Source organism: Globicephala melas, chromosome X, assembly GCF_963455315.2.
Source record: "Globicephala melas chromosome X, mGloMel1.2, whole genome shotgun sequence".
NCBI classification, from domain to species: Eukaryota; Metazoa; Chordata; class Mammalia; order Artiodactyla; family Delphinidae; genus Globicephala; species Globicephala melas.
The window spans coordinates 80,818,701-80,832,147 of record NC_083335.1 but is presented as its reverse complement, the minus strand read 5'-3'; the positions used below and the strand labels follow the sequence as shown (position 1 = coordinate 80,832,147).

The 13,447-nt window shown below is 35.9% G+C and overlaps 1 protein-coding gene and 1 non-coding gene across 2 annotated transcripts in view; one reads left to right on the top strand and one right to left on the bottom strand.

Annotated features, from left to right (window-relative positions):
- The window catches only part of WNK3 (WNK lysine deficient protein kinase 3), a 185,167-nt gene that overhangs the window by 133,624 nt on the left and 38,096 nt on the right, over positions 1 to 13,447 (bottom strand). The window lies entirely within an intron of this gene.
- LOC115849156 (small nucleolar RNA SNORD52) lies at positions 10,390 to 10,457 on the top strand. The gene has a single exon (XR_004037919.1). It is a non-coding gene; the product is annotated as a small nucleolar RNA SNORD52 (small nucleolar RNA).

The following is a 13,447-nucleotide window of genomic DNA, read 5'->3' as shown; positions in this document are numbered from 1 at the left end:
TTTAAAGCATCTTCTTAAACGCTTACTTGCCATATATCTGTCTTCTTTGGTGAGATGACTGTTCAAATCTTTAGCCCATTTTAAAATTGGGTTGTTTTACCTTGTTAAGTTTTGCGAGTTCTTTATAGATTCTGGACACAAGTCCTTTGTCACATATGTGATTTGAAAATATTCTCTGCCAGGGGGACTTCCCTGGTGGCGCAGTGGTTACTAATCTGCCTGCCAATGCAGAGGACACAGGTTCGATCCCTGGTCTGGGAAGATTCCACATGCCGTGGAGCAACTAAGCCGGTGTGCCACAACTACTGAGCCTGCACTCTAGAGTCCACAAGCCACAACTACTGAAGCCTGTGCGCCTAGAGCCTGTGCTCTGCAACAAGAGAAGCCACCACAATGAGAAGCCCACACACCGCAATGAAGAGTAGCCCCCTCTTGCCGCAACTAGAGAAAGCCCGTGCGCGGTGATGAAAACCCAACGCAGCCAAAAATAAATAAATTTTTTAAAAAAGGAAAGAAAATATTATTTGCCAGTCTGTGGACTGTCTTTTCATTCTCTTAACATGTCTTTCTTAGAGCAAAATATTTTAATTTTGATGAAGTCCAATTTATTGATTTTTTTCTTTGGATCATGATTTTGTTGTTATATCCAAGAACTCTCTGCCTAACCAAAATTTCAAAAAGATTTTCTCATATGTTTCCTTCTAGAAGTTTTAGTTTCTTGTTTTACTTTTTAGGTCTATAATTTATTTTGAGTTAAACTTTGTATAATGTATGAGAGTTAGGCCAAGATTCATTTTTTTGAATATGTATGTCCAATTGTTCCGGCACCTTTTGTTGAAAAGACCATCCTTTCTATGCCAAATTAACATTGCACCATTTTCCTTTTTAAAATCACTTGACCATATGTGTTTGGGTCTATTTCTGAACTCTGTTTTGTTCCACTGATCTGTGTGTCTACCTTTTTGCCAATACCATACATGTATTATTACTATACCTTTAGAGTAAGTCTAGAAATCAGTTAACATGAATTCTTCAAACTTGTTCTTCTTTATCAAAATTGTTTCAGCTATTCTAGTTCCTTGCCTTTCCATATTAGTTTTAGAATCAGCTTGTCAACATGTAAAAACATTCCTGCTGGGATTCCGATATAATTGTTTTGAATTTCTAGGTCATATGGAGAGAATGAACATCTTAGCAACAGTGAGTCTTCCAACCAACCAATCCATTTATAGAGATCTTCGATTTCTTTTAACAGTGTTTTTTAGTTATCAGCATACAGATTCTACACATACTTTGTTATTTATACTTAAGTATTTCATTTTTGGGTGCTACTGTAAATAGTACTTTTTAAAAATTGCAATTTCCAATTATTCCTTGCTACTGTAGGAGATATAATTGGTTATCACATGGTATGTGTCCTTTTGCAAATTATTTTGCTCAATATTACATTTTTTATATTTATGTATTTTGATATGTATAGTTCTAGTTTAACTATTCTATAATATCTCATTAGATAGTTCTAACACAATTTAGCCATTCACCCATTGATGGGCATTTAGACTGATCCAAGTTTTCTTTATTATAAACAATTTCGCATTGCAAATTCTTGGGATGCTTCCTTGCCCTGGTATTAAGAGGGGGAAAAAAAGAGCTTAAATCCCCTCTCTACATCGTCTTAATAACTGGCCTATTTAACTTTTCTTTTTCTCCTGTACATTTTGGGTTTATATTTTGATTAGGAGTAATCCATTACTTAAGATTTAAACTGTGTTATCAATGTGAAAGGTAGAATCTAGACAGCAGATATTACGAATGTTCTAAGATTTTCAACTTTGTTCTATATTTGAAATGTTTCATATGAAAATGTTAGGAAAATTTGTTGTCAAATGTCCACATCATATTCTCTTATAATTCTTTTACTCTTCCAGAGCTGGCTATGTTGCATTTCTCATATCTTCTCTCATGTATTTTTTGCCCTCATATTTTCTTTCATCAGGTTTATTAATCATTTTTCAGAGAGTCCAAAATATTAGAATTTCATATCTATTTATAATTTTTGATTTCAGGTATCTTTATTAATTCCCTCTTCCTTTATTTTGCTTTCTTTTACTGTTATTTCCCTAATGTCTTAAGATAGGTACTAAATTCCTTCTATCGGGTTGGCCACAGGTTTGGCCAGTTTTTTTCCATAAGATGGCTCTAGTAGCACTTAATAGTCTTTAACTTCATTCAAACAATTTTGTTAGATTGTATGTGACAGCTGTCATATCAGCGTGCATTTAAAAAAAACTCTTATCAAAATTGGTGAATTTTTGTGTAGTGATTCTAATATTGAAGATGGAAGGAAAAAAAGCAACATTTTTGGCATATTATACTTTATTATTTCAAGAAAGGTAAAAACGCAACCGAAATGCAAAAAACGATTGGTGCAGTGTATGGAGAAGGTGCTGTGATTGATCGAACATGTCAAAAGTGGTTTGCGAAGTTTCGTGCTGGAGAGTTCTCGCTGGACGATGCTCTATAGTTGGGTAGACCAGTTGAAGTTGATAACCATCAAATCGAGACATTCATTGAGAACAATCAATGTTATACCATGTGGGAGATAGCCGACATATTCAGAATATCCAAATCAAGCGGTGAAAATCATTTGCACCAGCTTGGTTATGTGAATTCCTTTGACACTGTACAATAACGTGGAGCGGAAGAGATCGTGGGGCAAGTGAAATGAACCACCACCAACCACACCTAAGGCTGGTCTTCATCCAAAGAAGGTGATGTTATGTATATGGTAGGATTGGAAGGGAGTCCTCTATTATGAGCTCCTTCTGGAAAACCAAACGATTAATTCCAACAAGTACTGCTCCCAATTAGACCAACTGAAAGCAGCACTTGATGAAAAGCGTCTGGAATTAGTCAACAGAAAACGCATAATCTTCCACCAGGATAACACTAGACCACATGTTTCTTTGATAACCAGGCAAAACCTGTTACAGCTTGGCTGGGAAGTTCTGATTCATCTGCCATATTCACCAGACATTGCACCTTCGGATTTCCATTTATTTCGGTCTTTACAAAATTCTCTTAATGGAAAAAATTTCCATTCCCTGGAAGACTGTAAAAGGCACCTGGAAGAGCTCTTTGCTCAAAAAGATAAAAAGTGGGGCTTCCCTGGTGGCGCAGTGGTTGGGAGTCCGCCTGCCGATGCAGGGGACACGGGTTCGTGCCCCGGTCCGGGAAGATTCCACATGCCGCGGAGCGGCTAGGCCCATGAGCCATGGCCACTGAGCCTGCGCGTCCGGAGCCTGTGTTCCGCAACAGGAGAGGCCACAACAGTGAGAGGACCACATACCGAAAGAAAAAAAATGATAAAAAGTTTTGGGAAGTTGGAATTATGAAGTTGCCTGAAAAATGGCAGGACGTAGTAGAACAAAAGGGTGAATACGTTGTTCAATAAATTTCTTAGTGAAAATGAAAAATGTGTCTTTTATTTTTACTTGAAAAACGAAGGCACTTTTTTGCCAACCCAACAGTTACTGTTCATTAATAATGAAGACATTTTAGCTGATAAATTTTCTTCTGGGTATAGCTTTTGCAATGACTCACAAGTTTTGTTGCAATGTCTTCTTTTTCATTGCTTTCTAGGTAGTTTATACTTTGAGTTTTGATTTTCTCCTTGATCCAAATTTTATCTAGGAGTGCGATTTCTGATCTCCAATTAGTTAAGAGTTTTTTGGTTACTTTTTTCATTATTTATTTCTAATTTTATTGAGTAATGCAGAATATAAAATCTCTTTTCTTTTAACTTAAGGTTTTCTTTGGGCCACATATTTAACCAACTTTTTTAGTGGCTTGTAGACCATAAAAATGTATATTCCCCATTTGGAGAATATAAGCTTCTATATATCCATCAAATGGAGTTTGTGGATTATATAATTCACTTCCTCTATATTTATTCACTTTTCGTCCACTTGATCTGCACCTGAAATTTCCTACTACAGCTATATGTTTATCCATTTTCCTTTAATCTATTAGAGGTTCTGAATTTAAAATATTAGCCAGAATCTTTTTGGTGCCTATAGGTCTTTATCAAAGGGCTTTATCTTCTTAAACTGTGAAGTAAATAACTTTATAATACCCTGTTTAATGCTTTAAGTTTACTTTCTTTCTTCTATAATAGATATTAATATTGGTTGGTACTCCTGCAAGTGCAATCTGTCCACATTTGATATAGCAAAAGATATATTTAATTTTAGTCCTTCCATCTTATTTTAGGTTCTTTATTTATTTTACTTTGCTGTTTACTTTATTCCTGTTAACTTAAAAATATATCATATTTTTTTCCTTTTTACTAGTGGTTAGCTTCCTTTTCCAGACACTCAAAATCAATCACTACTGTGACAAAGTGAGAGAGTGGCATGGACATATTACACTACCAAACGTAAAATAGATAGCTAGTGAGAAGCAGCCGCATAGCACAGGGAGATCAGCTCGGTGCTCTGTGACCACCTACAGGGGTGGGATAGGGAGGGTGGGAGGGAGGGAGACACAAGAGGGAAGAGATATGGGAACATATGTATATGTATAACTGATTCACTTTGTTATAAAGCAGAAACTAACACACCATTGTAAAGCAATTATACTCCAATAAAGATGTTAAAAATTTTTTTTAAAAAGAAGATATATATGTATATATATATTAAAAAAATGAATCACTACTAAACTAGTTCAGCAAAGTTGCAGGATACAAAATCAACACTCAAAAATAAGTTGTGCTTCTAGAATATAAAGGGATATCCTGCATAAAGTTGGGAACCCCAAGGGGGATAGCACTGATGTAATGATAAATTATAAATAAATTCACCCTAATGAAAAAGGAAAAAAAAAGTTGTGCTTCTATACACTAAAATAAATAATCCAAAAAGGAAATTAAGAAAATAATTCAATTTATAATAGCATCAAAAAGAATAAAATATCTAGGAAGAAACTTATCTAAGGAGGCAAAAGACTTATAACACTTAAAACTACAAAACATTGCTAAAATTATAGAAGACATAAATAAATAGAAACACATCCCATTTTTTCGGATTGAAAACCTTAATACTGTTATGATGTCAATGCCAAAAGAGATCTGCAGATTCTATCAAAATCCCACTGTTTTGCAGAAATAAAAAAAAACTATCCTAAAAAACCCAGAAATTAAAAAAAAAACCATCCTAAAATTCATACGGAATCTCAAGGGACCTCAAATAACCAAAACAATCTTGAAAAAAGAACAAAGTTGGAGTTCTGGACTTCAAAACTTACTACAAAGCTATGGTAATCAAAACACTGTGATACTGGCATAAAGATCAATGGAATAGACTATAGAGCTAGAAATAATCCCTCGTATAAATAGTCAAATAGATGATTTTCGACAAGGATGTCAAGATCTTTCAATGGAGAAAGGATTGTCTCTTCACAAAAGGTTGGAGAAACTGAGTATCCATGTGCAAAAGAATGAAGAACTTGTAAAAACAGAGAGCAGAACAGTGGTTACCCTTACCTTACACCATATACAAAAATTAACTCAAAATGCATCAAAGACCTAATAAACATAAGAGGTAAAATTATAAAACTTTTATAAGAAAACATAGGGGAAAAATCTTCATGACACTGGGTTTAGCAATGAATTTTTAAGTGAAAGTACACAGGCAACAAAAGATAAAATATATAAACTGAACTTAATCAAAATTAAAAACTTGGGCTTCCCTGGTGGCGCAGTGGTTGAGAGTCCGCCTGCCGATGCAGGGGACACGGGTTCGTGCCCCGGTCCGGGAAGATCCCACATGCCACGGAGCGGCTAGGCCCATGAGCCATGGCCGCTGAGCCTGAGCGTCCGGAGCCTGTGCTCCACAACGGGAGAGGCCACAACAGTGAGAGGCCCGCGTACCACCCCCCACTCAAAAAAAAGAAAAGAAATTTAAAACTTGTGCATTAAAGGCACCATAAGACAGTGAAAAGGCAATCTACAGAATGGGAGAAAATATTTGCAACTCTATATCTAATAAGGGATTAATACTCAGAATATATAAAAGAACTCCTGTCACTCAACAACAACAGCAACAACAATAACAACCCAATTCAAAAATTGGCAAAGGACTTGAATAGACATTTTTCAAAACCAGAAATACAAATGGTGAATAAGCACACAAAAAGAGGCTCAACATCTCTAGTCATTGGAGAAATGCAAATCAAATCCAGAATGAGATGCCACTTCACACCCATTAGGATGGCTATTAAACACACACACACACACACACACACACACACACAGAAAATAACAAATATTGGCAAACATGTGGAGTAAATAGAACCCTTGTTCATTGCTGGTGGGAATGTAAAATGAACGCTATGGAAAACAGTATGGCAGTTCCTAAAAAACTGAAATATGATCCAGCAATCTCACTTTCTAGGTATATACCAAAAATAATTGAAAGCAGGGACTTGAGCAGATATTTGTACATTAATATCATAGCAGTGTTATTCATAATAGCCAAAAGGTGGACACAATACAAATGTCCATCAATGGATGAATGGATAAAACAAGTGTGGTATATACATACAAGTTCAGTCTTAAAAAGGAATGAAATTCTTATACATGCTACAGCATAGATGAATCTTGAAAACATTACGCTAAGTGAGATAACCCAGACACAAAAGAACAAATATTGTATGATTCCACTTATATGGGATACCTAGAATAGACAAATTCATAGAGACAGAAAGTAGAATAGTGGTTACCAGGGGATGGGAAGAGTAGGGAATGGGGAGGTTTTTTTTTTTTTTAACATATTCATTGGAGTACAATTGCTTTACAATGTTGTGTTAGTTCCTGCTGTAAAACAAAGTGAATCAGCTATATGTATACATATATCCCCATATCCCCTCTCTTTTGCGTCTCCCTATCCCACCCTCCCTATCCCACCCCTCTAGGTGGTCACAAAGCACCGAGCTGATCTCCCTGTGCTATGCAGCTGCTTCCCACTAGCTATCTATTTTACATTTGGTAGTGTATATATGTCAATGCTACTCTCTTACTTCGTCCCAGCTTACCCTTCCCCCTCCCCGCGTCCTCAAGTCCATTCTCTAGTCTGCATCTTTATTCCTGTCCTGCCCCTAAGTTCATCAGAACCTTTTTTTTTTTTAGATTCCATATTTATGTGTTAGTAAGTTTCTGTCTTACTTCAGTCTGTATGACAGACTAGGTCCATCCACCTCACTAGAAATAACTCAATTTTGTTTCTTTTTATGGCTGAGTAATATTCCACTGTATATATGTGCCACATCTTTATCCATTCATCTGTCGATGGACACCTGAGTTATTGTTTAATGGGTACAGAGTTTCAGTTTGGGATGATGAAAAAGTTCTGGAAATGGGGGGTAGTGAAGGTGAACGTACTTAATGCCACTGAATTGTACACTTAAAATGGTTAAAATGGTAAATTTTATGTTATGTACATTTTGTCACAATAAAAATTTATTTTAAAAAAGAGTTAAGGAACTTATAGTATTTGTCTTTCTCTGACATCTCACTGAGAGCAATGCATTAAAGGTCTTTCTATGTTGTCACAAATGGCAGGATTTCCTTCTTTCTCATGGCTGAATAATATTCCATTGTATACGTATACACATCACATCTACTTTACCCATTCTTCTGTTGACAGACACTTAGGTTGTTGTCATATCTTGGCTACTGTGAATGCTGCAATGTTCATTACATGGGTATGTAATGTTCATTACATGGGTATGCAGATATCCCTTCAAATTACAAATATCATACATTTATATGGGAGTCTAAAAATCTGAACTTGTAAAATCAGAGTAGAATAGTGGTTACCAGGGGCTGAGGGGTAGGGGAATGTTATTTCAGGGTACAAACTTACAACTAGTAGAGAAATAAGTTCTAGAGATCTAATATACAGCATAGTAATTATAGTCAACAATACTGTATGGTAAACTTCAAAGTTCCTAACAGACTAAATCTTGGCTGTTCTCAACACAAAAATGAAATGATAAATATGTGACATGCATGATAAAGGTGTTAACTAATGTTACTATAGTGATCATATTGCAATATATAAATGTATCAAACCAACAGTTGTACACCTTAAACTTACACAGTGTATCTCAATATTTTTTAAAGCCTGAAAAAAAAAGAGTTAAGGCACTCAAAGAACAAAAGCAAGGAACAACAAACTTAGAAGAGAGCTGGAAACAAGTAAAGTGTTTATGCTTTTCTAGCTAACCTAAAATGACTAATAAATCCTAAATGTCCCTGTAATTAGCTAGGAGTCATCCTCTCATGATAGATCAGCAGATCTACTCTGAAGAATAATGAATAAATTTTGATGCCTTCTGATTAAATTAGCAGAGCACAAGTCTTTTATGTACCAAACTAAATTACTCCACTTTATCCTTTGATCCTATGGATCAAAAGTAGTCAGCATTAAGAGTAAACAGCTTTACAAAATTACAACTGCTGTCCCAGACATAATGCTGGAGGTAAAGTCCACTAAAAAGGTATGGCCAAGATCTTCAAAGGTCCACTTCTAATTCAGTGAGAGGAAAGTAAACCTGTCAAACTAGCACCAAAATCAAAGGAAAGTTTTCAGCTACTATAGCAATCCTCCTTTAAACACAGACAGATTGACACACAGACACACACACACACTCTATTGTATTAATGATAACCACTTTGATAAGGTAATTTTCACACGTCGCCAATGAGTAGAGTTCGTACTCAAGAACGGAGTGATGAACCACAAAAGGCAAACTAGAGAGCAGTGACAGTTAATGGAGCTGACAGAGTCGGAAAATTATAGTCTACAAAAATGATCCCTAAATCTACTGTCTCCAGTAGTAAGGTCACCAAAAAATAGCATCAAATATCAATTTTTCAGTGTTACAAATATTAATTTATATGGCTGATAAATATAATAGAGGTCAAATACAAATTTACCAAACAGATTTTAACTACTCCACACTTCTTTAAAAAGAAATATTGTCCTCATGTTAACTAAACACTTAATCTATTATAATATACGGAATGCTAAAAATGTATGCAAAACCTTTCCTGAGACAAGGCACAATACCAACATGACTAACCTGCATATGTATTTATACAAGATAAGAAGCATTTAGTTTCCAAAAGGTAAACTATGGCGTTATCAGCTATGTCTCTTAATGCAAACACCAACAATGAACTACAGAACCAAGTCAGAGGCTATGTGGATCTGTTTCTGCAAACGTGAAAAAAGGAAGAAATCATCAACATTGTTATAAAAGCTGTATTATAAAATAACTTGTTCAAGTAAAGATGAATGCTATGAAGGCTTCAAAATGGTTCTTAAATATCAATGAATATTCTGGATAAATATGAGGTTATTATTCTTTTTTTTGGATATCAGTAATATTTATTATATTTTTCTTTTTTAAAAAAGTGAAAAAGTAAAGCTCCAAAATGCTAAACTGCTTAGCTTGCCCAAGGTACCTAACTGGCACAGGCAAACGAACTTAGGTCTGCTGTGTTATGAATCCCAAGTACTTCCTAGTTCAAAGCTCTGCCTCTCAGAAACAATATTCACAGTAATGACCTCAGATACGTCATTCACAAAACACTTTCCATGGAGAGATATGTGTAAAACTAAATGAAATAAACACACACTAGGGTAATTATAATTTGTAAATGGTAACATCAAAGTATTAATCAAGAAATCAGCATATAATAATCACAGTTTGGCCATACGAGCATGTTAAAGCTTTTAGACAGCAATGGTATGTATTAATACCTAAAGAAAAGTGCTCATCGATGGTAATAAAGATAACATATGGAAAGGGGGATGAACCACAGACATAACCAGGTTCATTTGTCTTCCAGTACTGTTGAACAAAGAGGATGTCCTCATCCAGTTAGGACCTGAGCATCCAGTTCATTCGGTCAGTATACTGCTTTAGCAGGACACACAGGAACATTTAGTACCTTTGTTCTGACTCTGTACTTACTAAGCCAGCTTCTGATTATAATTTAGCTTCCCATGTATCTAACCTACAGACCAGTTAGACCATATGACCTAACAACTATATCAGATAAAATTAATTCATTAATTCATTCTAAATTAATAAATTTCTGTCCTAAACCTAGGCATTTGAGTTAGCACAAGTCAGTCTCCCCAACGTGTCCAACCACCTCTAGACACTGACAAAAGGTGAAGGCCAGACACTGAACCATGGCAACCCAACCATGAAACTGTTCCTCAGAGCCCCCAAGCCAGAGAGTGTCCTTAAATGACACCATTAACTAGTACCCTTTGAGCTTCAGCAGTTAGTTTAATGTTAAGAACCTTATTTTACAGGAATGATGATTTCTCAGACTAGAGTCTCTGACGCTGGTCCTGAAGCCCAAAATTAAGTTCTAACTCATTTGGGGGGGAAAAAAAGAATCTTATTTTAAACAGTGTCCATTTAAGAAATCATTTGTTGTAAAATGGTTAAAAACATGAAAGAGTGATCTGCTCAAATAAGTAATGAGGAGGAAATTCTTAAATCATCTATGTAAGTGTTTTATATATACAATTGATGGACTATAAATCCTTACTCTACCCCTTTGGGAAAGTTACTTAATGTATCTAAACCTCACTTCTACCACCTGAAAACTAATCATCCCTACCTCATATAACTATTGCAAGATTAAATAAAATATTCAAATTAAGTACCTGCATAAGTACTCAATTAATACTAATTTTGATAAATGCAAAAGTGTATGACACCATTATTTATAACTTAAGATATACTAAAGTTCCTCAATGACAAATTTCCCCAATTGTTGGGTTTTCAGAAACTTAACAGTCATACTTAAGAAGAGACCACACAAAACTAAGAGGTAATTCCAATGAATAAATGTTATGGTATTCTTGCCAAAATTCATAGCCTAAATCTAATCATGTGAAAACATAAGACAAACCCAAATTAAGGAACACTCTACAAACTAACTGAGCAGTACTCATTAAAAGTTCAAGATCATGAAAAACAAAGATTGAAGAACTGTCACAGATTGGAAGAGACTAAAGGGACATAACTACATGCAATGTGGGATCCTGAACTGGATCATACCATTGAAAAAAGAACACCAGTAGGAAAACTGGTGAAATCCAAACAAGTTCGGTACTTTAGTTAATAGTACTGTAGTAATACTAATTTCTTAAGTTTTGATAAATGTTCTCTGATTAAAATATTAGCATAAGGGAAAACTGAGTGAAGGACATACAGGAACTTCTATACTATCTTTGCAACTATTCTGTTAGTAGCAAATTATCTCAAAATAAAAAAGAAAACTAAGTAGTAAAGGAGTAGTATCCATGTCGCTTGCTCTTCCCAACCCTACCATTTCTTTCAAACAAATCTATATTTAACAGCCCTTTCATCTTTTCACTAATTCCAATCTCCAAGCCTTCTTCTTACTGACTATAAACTACCTCTACTGTAAGCTTTATGAAAATGGTGCCTGTGTCTGCTTTTTATCCCCATTACATCCCTAGCACTTAGCACAGTTCTGGTACACTGTAGGTACTGAATATTTATTTGTTGAATGAATGAACAAATGAATAAATCATAGCTATGTGTACTGTATTCATTTCCTATTGCCGCTATAACAAATTACCACAAATTTAGTGGCTTAAAACAACACAAATTTATTATCTTCCAATTGTAGAGATCAAAACTCCAAATGAGGGCTTCCCTGGTGGCGCAGTGGTTGACAGTCCGCCTGCCGATGCAGGGGACACGGGTTCGTGCCCCGGTCCAGGAAGATCCCACATGCCGCGGAGCGGCTGGGCCTGTGAGCCATGGCCGCTGAGCCTGCGCGTCTGGAGCCTGTGCTCCGCAACGGGAGACGCCACAACAGTGAGAGGCCCACGTACCGCAAAAAAAAAAAAAATCCAAATGAGTCTCAACTAAAATCAAGGTGTTGGCAAGGCTGTGTTCCTTCTGTATGCTCTAGGGAAGAATCTGTTTCCTTGTCTTTCCCAGCTTTTAGAGGTTGCCCATATTCCTATCACTCCAACCTCAGCTTCCATTATCAGATCTCCTTCTGACTAATGGCCATCCTTCCTCTCAAAAGGACCCTTGTGGGATTTCCCTGGTGGTCCAGTGGTAAAGAATCCACCTTCCAATGCAGGGGACGTGGGTTCAATCCCTGGTCGGGGAACTAAGATGATCCCACACACTGCAGGACAACTAAGCCTGTGCAGCACAACTACTGAGCTCGCACACGTCAACGAGAGAGCCCGCGTGCCACAAACTACAGAGCCCACACACCCTGGAGCCCATGCGCCACAACTAGAGAGAAAAACCCACACATCACAACTAGAGAGAAGCCTGCGTGGCACAACGAAAGATCCCGCGTGCCGCAACTAAGACCCAACGCAGCCAAATAAATAAATAAATACTTTTTTTAAAAAAGGATCCTTGTGATTACACTGGGCCCACCCAGATAATCCAGGATAATCTACCTATCACAAGATCTTTAGTTTAATCGTAGCTGCAAAATCCATTTTGCAATGTTACGTAACATAGGTTCCAGGGATTAGGACATGAACATCTTCGGGGTGCAATTATTCATTCAGCCAACTAGATGTATCAATTTGTTATCTATCAAGCAGATAGTTAGCTCAAAACTAACTCATTGAACTAACTGGGGAAATTAATGGTATTTCCCAGACCAAGTCTGTCTCCTGCCACTCTCACCCTTTGTCATTTTATGAAAACATCTGTCTTTGGTTTATACTTAATAAAGTTATGTGACTAGCTTTTAAACAAAGAAACTAGAACATATATAGTTAAGCAAGTTTTATCCCTCCTCCCTTCGATGTAATCATTCTTTGCCTATGAGAGTATTGCACTTTGAGGGCTGGGTCTGATGAAGACAGTGGGAAATTAAAACTGAATAACACTATTTAGGGTGTGCTTATATGTAATGAAGCATTTTCTTGTGTAGCTCTAACAGAATCTGGAATCACTTCCAAGAGGGTCATAACAAAAATATTTTAAGAGCAAAAATATCCCAGAGTGAATACTTTAGACAACAATATTTATTCAGAAACAGAAATTCTAGCATATATTTTAATTACTTTTTCCTTTATTGGAAATTCAGCTATTTTCACATTATTATCTAATTCTAATTTCACAATTAAATGTACGTCTGCCTAAAAATATACTTCTCCCCAAAGTGTTTTTATTTGATAAATGAAAATAAAACAGAAACAAGTTCCTCCACAATTTTGATAAGATACTTTAGGCATGAAAGTACAGATCTTTAAACTGTTACTTCTACTGCATTGCTTGAAATATCTTCATTACTATAATCAAAGTGTATTAGAATGCTCACTCAACACATCAACTTGCTACAGTCAAC